The 7,813-nt window shown below is 42.1% G+C and overlaps 1 non-coding gene across 1 annotated transcript; it reads left to right on the plus strand.

Moving 5' to 3' along the window:
- Positions 1-4,099: 4,099 nt before the first annotated feature.
- Positions 4,100-4,206, plus strand: LOC132642981 (small nucleolar RNA R71). The gene has a single exon (XR_009583447.1). It is a non-coding gene; the product is annotated as a small nucleolar RNA R71 (small nucleolar RNA).
- The last annotated feature ends 3,607 nt before the right edge of the window (positions 4,207-7,813 follow it).

The raw sequence follows: 7,813 nt of genomic DNA on the forward strand, positions 1-7,813 counted from the left end.
AATGAATTTGGGCTTGGATAGTTGGATATCAGATATTTGTTGTGATTCACTGATTTGTGAACTTATATTATATATTGGTTAAAAAAATATTATAATAAAATTTCGGTTAAACCGAAAAACTGAACAACCGGAAATCCGAAACCGAACACCGAACCGAACACCGAATTTTCTATTTTAAAAAACCAGAACCGAACCGAAAAACCGAAAAACCAAAAACTGAAAAACCGAATTCATTCGGTTCGGTTCGGTTTTTCGGTTTTCGGTATTTATGCCCACCCCTAGCACATGTTCTGAATAAGTAAGGCTCATCCCAACAATACTGTCGGCAGTCTCTCAAGATCTTCTTCTTTTGATATGTCTTCAACTCTTCAGGAACGATGCCAGTTGCCAAATAATTGGCAATATCGGCATACCATGGTGTCATATCATTGGAAATGACCAAGACTCTTTCATCCGGGAAAGTGTCATCAATATCCAGCACATCACTTGGTCTCCCTGGTGTTTCAAGTCGGGAAAGATGGTCAGCTACTTGATTTTTTGACCCTTTTCGGTCTTTGACTTCAAAGTCAAATTCCTGTAGCAACAAAACCCATCTTATCAACCGAGGCTTAGCATCCTTCTTCGCCATCAAATAGCGCAATGCAGCATGGTCAGTGTGAACCACTACCTTGGCACCCAATAAATAAGCCCGAAACTTTTCAAAAGCATAAACAATAGCAAGTAATTCTTGCTCCGTTACTGTATAGTTCAGTTGAGCTCCATTCAATGTCTTGCTGACATAATAAATTGGGTGCAGGATTTTGTTTAGCCGCTGACCAAGCACAGCGCCAATTGCAAGACCACTGGCGTCACACATTAATTCAAAGGGAAGTGACCAATCTGGGGACACAACAATTGGTGCGGAGGTTAATTTCAGCTTCAACTGGTCGAATGCCTTGATGCACTTCTCATCAAAATTGAATTTTGATTCTTTTTCCAAAAGTTTGCACATTGGATTTGCAATTTTGGAGAAGTCTTTGATAAACCTTCTATAGAATCTGGCGTGCCCCAAGAAACTACGAACTCCTTTTACTGAAACGGGCGGAGGGAGTTGTGAAATCACATCGATTTTAGCTTGATCAACCTCAATCCCTCTTTCTGAAATCTTATGGCCAAGGATAATGCCCTCCTTGACCATAAAATGACACTTCTCCCAGTTGAGCACGAGGTTGGTCTCCTCACACCGTTGTAGCACCCGATCAAGATGACCCAAACATTCATCGAATGAATCTCCCACCACAGAGAAATCATCCATGAAAACTTCAAGAAAGTTTCAACCATATCTGAGAATATGGACATCATGCATCGTTGGAAGGTAGCTGGTGCATTGCAAAGACCAAATGGCATCCGGCTGAAAGCGAATGTTCCATAGGGACAAGTGAAAGTAGTCTTTTATTGGTCTTCCAATGCAATGTTGATCTGGTTGTATCCTGAGTACCCATCCAAGAAAAAGTAATAAGATCTTCCGGCTAGCCGATCAAGCATTTGATCAATAAAAGGCATAGGGAAGTGATCCTTGCAAGATGCGGTATTCAGCTTCCGGTAGTCCATACACACTCTCCAACCGGTGACAGTCCTTGTTGGAATCAACTCATTTTTAGAGTTAGGGACAACAGTGATGCCCCCTTTCTTTGGCACACACTGAACTGGGCTTACCCATGGACTGTTGGCAATCAGGTAAACCACCCCAGCATCTAACCACTTAATAATCTCCTTCTTCACCACCTCTTGCATCGGTGGATTTAATCTCCGCTGATGCTCAACACTCGGCGAACTTTCCTCCTCCAACTGTATTCGGTGCTCACAAATTCCAGCGGGAATCCCCCGGATGTCTGCAATAGTCCAACCCAAAGCTCTTAAGTGCTTCCTTAAGACTACGATGAGTCTTTGAATTTGGCCCTCATTCAGAAGTGATGACACAATAACTGGAAGAGTAGCATTTTCTCCAAGAAATACATATTTAAGATGGGATGGCAGTTTCTTGAGTTCCAGTTTCGGTGGCTCAATAATTGATGGTTTTGCTGGAGGAGTTGTTCGTTTCTCTAAATCAAGAGACAATTTCTTGGGCTCATAAGAGTAAGACCCCAGACCTGTGAGTGAATTCACTGTCTCATTATATCCCTCCATTTGTTCGGCATCAAAATTCACCAGGATGGCCAATAATGCTTCGCTCAAGCATTCTTCCTCCATTTTAAATTCCACCGCTTCATCCACCTCATCAACAGAGTTTATGACTGAAATACTTTGATAAGGACTAGGTAATTTCATGATTTTACTAGCGTGAAAATTCACCTCCTCATCGTTCACCCGAAACTTTATTTCGTGCTTTTCGGAGTCCATAAGAGCCCTCCCTGTGGCAAGGAAAGGTCTTCCCAGAATAATAGGAATTTCTTAATCAATAGCACAATCAAGAATCACGAAATCTGCAGGCAGTAGAATTTCCCCGATTTGAACCAGCACATCATCAACTACCCCAACTGGCCTTTTTATCGTTCTGTCAGTCATCTGCAACCTCATGGTAGTTGGCCTTGGCATCGCTAGCCCCGATCTCTTAAAAATTTCCAGGGGCATAAGATTTATGCTAGCCCCGTTATCACACAAAGCCCTGGAAAACTTTTGCTGCCCTATTGTGCATGGAATTGTGAATGCCCCCGGATCTTCCCTCTTTTGCACTGTAGTTTTGGAAAGAATGGCACTAACGCGGTGAGTGATACCCACAGTGTCGTGTTTCAATTGCTTTTTCTTCTTTGTTAGGAGATCCTTCAAGTATTTAGCAAATCCAGGCATTTCTTGGACAGCATCCATGAAAGGAATGTTCAAGGTCAACTGCTTGAGTTGATCATAAAATCGCAGACACTTCTCATCTTCTGTGTTTCTCACCAGCCTTTGAGGAAAAGGCGGTGAAGATTTAAACAATTGGCTCAAAGGACGAAGAGCACCGAAAAATTTTGCCTTCCCCTTTTCCTGGTTTTCCACCGGTGCCTTGGGGTTATCAAGATTCTGCTTTTCTTCGGCTACAATAGGGACTTCCTCCCCTGCTTCTTCCTCCACGATATCATTTGATACATCAGGTTGCCCTTCTTCTTCAACAATTTGCTCTAGCTCAATCACCTTTTTATTAGCCTCTTGAAGTATTTTTCCACTTCTAGTGCTAATAGCCAGTACATTCTCCACAGAGTTTACTCCACTACCTTTTGGATTTGGAACTGTATCACTCGGTAGCTGTCCCCGATGAGGAGTATGCACTTCTCGGGAAAGGTCTCTGAATTGTGCTTCAAGCTTCTGAATGGAGGCTGAATGAGATAGCTGGACCTGAGACATTCCCTTGATTGTGCTCTCTGTTCTGTCTTGATTCATCAGCATTTTCTGCATCATACTCTTTAATTCAGCAGAGTCATTAGATGTGTTGCCAACAGAGTTGCTAGCTGAATTATCTCTCCATTGTTGGGAATTGGATGTTTGCCCCCTAGGTGGAATGTAGGGGTTGGAGCTCTTGTTGCCATAATTATAGTTGTTGTAATTCCCTTGATTAGGATTTCCCTGTTCATTTCTTCCATAATTATTCCCTTGGAATTGTTGTTGAGGTTTTTGCCATGGGTGATTACCGGGACCTTGATAGTTTTGCCGTTGATAACCCCCTTGCGAGTTATTGACATAATTAGCATCCTCATATTGTGGCTGCCCTTCTATGTAAGTTTCGTCAGAGACTTGGTACATTCCGAGCGCATGAGGTGGCATCTCGTCGACAACATTCACCCCTTTGTCTTCTTTCTCCATAAGCCTTTTCGATAATAAATCCACGGTGGTTTGCAATTGAGCGAATGCATGATCTCGCTCATGATTTTCTTTGGCCACCGCGGCAGTAGAGGGACTACCATATGATAGAACTTCGCTATCACTCGAATGTCAGGCTTGATTGTGGGTAGTAAGCTTGTCAAGAAACCTGGTGATGTTGACAAAGGATTTGTCCATGAAGCATCCCCCAGCTGCAGTATTGACAGCTATTTGATTCATGGTATCTAGCCCCTTGTAGAACTTCTCGGTGAGGATTGCATCCGGAAATCCATGAGTCGGAGATTGAGCTAGATAATATTTGAAACGCTCCCATGCTGCATATAACTGTTCCCCCGAAAGTTGTTTGAATCCAAAGATCTTGTCCCGAAGCTTAGCCTTTTTGCTTGGTGGGAACCATTTTTTTAAACATATATATTGGCCAACTCGTTCCAGTTGTGAATAGTATTACTGGGTAGCTTTTCATACCATTCCCTCGCTTGGCCAGCCAAGGAATATTTGAAAACCCGTAATCGCAGTGCATCAACAGGAACAACACCTTGAGATTGTTGAGAACATACATGCACGAAAATCTTCAGGTGTCGAAGTGGACAGTCCTCCGAAGAATTTCGAAAATAGCCTTCAAGTTTCAATAGCTGATAGATAGAACTATCAATTTTGAAATTTGCATTTCCTGTTCTAGGCGGAACTACGGCTGAAGCATAATCAGCTTCGTCGATAAATTCCGCAAATACATTCTCACCCTCCTCTTCTTCTGGTGCAAGATGGTTCACTTGGATTCCCCCTTGGTTTCCTTGATTGCGATGGGGTCTTCCTGCCATGATCACCTGGTTCACTAAAACAGCAAACGAGGTGTGATGGAATAGAAAAAGTTTTAAATAATAGTACACAACCATTAGTAATTTCTAAACCGTATTCCCCGGCAACGGCGCCAAAATTTGATGAGCTCAAATTACACCTATTAATGGCGTAAAGCGGACGTTGTCAAATATACTAACCCAACAAGGTTGGGGTCGAATCCCACAGGGAATATGGAGAGAAAAGAATACTAATCGTATGCGATACCAGTCTTTAAATGCTTTAATCCTATTCCGGATAGTTTGAATTGATTGTTGAATAATGTAATTGAATACTTTGACTTAAAGTGTAATTAATGCGAGAGAGAGAGACTAAGGTTGTGTTCCCCAATTTGATTAGATATTATGCTTCAGGTTTCAAAGTGATATACTTCTAATGGTTGTTCTATGAATATGCACTTGGTCTCTTAAAGACTTCTTAATGTTTTCCAACAGTTAAGCAGAATTTCCTCTTTATGATTCTTCCGAATATAAAAGAGTTACAATCGAAGAGCGACCAATAATGCCAATTTAGACTTATTCTTATTCCTAAGTTAGTCTATTAAACGAGTGTTAACGCCTCGAGTCATTGTTATTCAATCTTACCAATATTGACTCTCTTTCCCAAGAAAAGTCAATATAATGGCTTCGGCTAATGCTTGCAATCATTACCCAACGTTACAACTCAAAGATAGAATAAATAACAACAACCATTATGCATATATCATAAATAGAAACCCATTCACATAATACCCATCATGGGATTCATAACCTTAGAATTGAAATTAGCTACTCATAATGTTTCTTGACAGTAAAAGCTTAAAGATTAACATAATACACTTACAATACTAATACAAGATGGAATGAGAGTGAAGTTGTTGCCTTAAATGCTCCAACCACTTCAAGATTTAAAACCTAGGGTTTGTGCCTCTAAAATAAAATCTGAATAATGATTTAAAACCCTACATTAAGTACTTATAGAGCCAAAAATCGTGCCAAGTTTCGGGACAAAAATGCCCTTACGCTGCATCGTTACGGACCGTAACCTGTGTTACGGTCCATCCTTCAATTCGTCATTTGTCAGCTTTGACGTTACGGCCACCATGTGACGGACCGTACCCTGTGTTACGGTCCGTCCTTCTGCAGCGTAAGTGGTGACAATTACTTGGCAACTCTCTGGAATTTTGGCTGATGTTACGGTGAAGTGTTACGGACCGTAACACTGAAGGTTTATTGAAACTCTCTGGAAATTTAGCTCATGTTACGGTGACATGTTACGGACCGTAACATGAGTTACGGACCGTAACACTCCACCGTAACACTGATGGTTTCAATGAAAACTTTCTGGAATTTTAGGCCCTGTTACGGTTCAAAGGTATGAACCGTAACATGAGTTACGGATCCTGTTACGGTCCGTAACATGAGTTACGGACCGTCGCTTAGCTCCAATTTGTCCGTTTTTTCAGCATTACTTCTCATTTCCGATCCTTAGTTAATCAACCCTATAAAACATAAAAATAACATAAGAAACAATGTAAAAACACTTAAAATCAAGCAACATGTCTAGTTACATAGGCATAAAATATTCTAAAATTCACGGCACATCAGCAGTTTAGCTATACTGAGCATACATCGGACTTTCTCAACAATAGTGTGGTTCATTCTTTCAGCTACACCGTTATGTTGTGGTGTTCGTGGCACCGTTTTCTCATGTCTGATCCCATGTCCAGCACAATATGCCAAAAACTCCCAGGAAGTGTACTCGCCTCCATTGTCGGATCGGAGGCATTTCAGCTTCTTTCCAGTCTCCCTTTCTACCATAGCATGGAATGTCTTGAAACGATCAAATACTTGATCCTTCAATTTGAGACAATAAGCCCAAACTTTCCGTGATGCGTCGTCAATGAATGTCACGAAGTATTTGCTACCACCAAGAGATTCTTCTTCAATGGGTCTACACACGTCAGAGTGGACAAGGCTCAGCAACTCGGAACGATTCTTTCTGGTGGAACTGAAAGAAACTCTATGTTGTTTCCCGAATAAACAGTGATCACAGGGATCCAAAGTTACGTCTTTATCTATTGAGATGGTTTCTTTCTTTGCAAGAGTCGTCAATCCCTTCAGACTCATGTGGCCCAATCGTCTATGCCACAAGTTTGGCGATGTCTCTTCTTCAACTGCATTGAGACTCGGTCGATACAACTTTACATTGGTTTTGTAAAGAGTACCACAAATATGTCCTCTAGGTATAACCATAGAGCCTTTAGACAACTTCCACGTACCATCCTTGAATAGATTTCCATACCCCTGTCGATCCAGAGCTACTCCTGAGATCAGATTCAATCTCAGATCCGGAACATGACGAACCTCTTTCAACACAAGTGAGCTTCCATTGCTGATTTTTATGTGCATATCACCAATACCAACAATGCTCGAGAAACTGGTGTTGCCCATCTTCACAACGTCGTGGTCTCCAGATTTATAAGTACTGAACAAATTCCGGTGTGGAGTGGCATGGAATGATGCAGCAGTATCAATCACCCACTCAATATCATTTGTGCCCACGTGTAGGCATGCTTCCTCTCTGCATGTAACAAGCGCAATGCCTGGTGACACGGTGACCATGGTCTCACTATCTTCCTTACTTGAACTCTGGTTAGTTTGAGGCTGCTCCCGTTTAAGCTTTCGACACTCCACCTTCTTGTGGCTATAGTTGCCACAATAGTTACAATAGCCCTCGAACCAAGTGTTAGTATCGACGGACTTTCCCTGCTCTCGTGATCTCCCTTGAACTTGAGATCTTTCTCTAATTTGACCTCGACCTCTACCTTTGCCTCAGCCTCTTCCTCTACCTCCGCTTCTACCTCCGTTGCCTCCACTATTTTCGGAAACAAGGGCATATGATTGATCTACCCGGCTTCTTTTCTTCGCGATTCCTCGTTTATTAAGGCGTCCGTGACCATCTGCATGGTCACCTTACCATTGGGGGCGGAATTACTGAGAGTGACGACAAGAGTCTCCCAGCTATCAGGTAGAGAACTTAGGAGGAAGATTGTTTGCTCCTCATCTTTGAGAACCCATTCGGCTGCACTTAGCTGGTTCACGAGATCTTGAAACTGACTTGTGTGTTCTGTGACAGAGGTACT

The sequence above is a fragment of the Lycium barbarum genome, chromosome 5 (assembly GCF_019175385.1).
Source record: "Lycium barbarum isolate Lr01 chromosome 5, ASM1917538v2, whole genome shotgun sequence".
NCBI lineage: Eukaryota > Viridiplantae > Streptophyta > Magnoliopsida > Solanales > Solanaceae > Lycium > Lycium barbarum.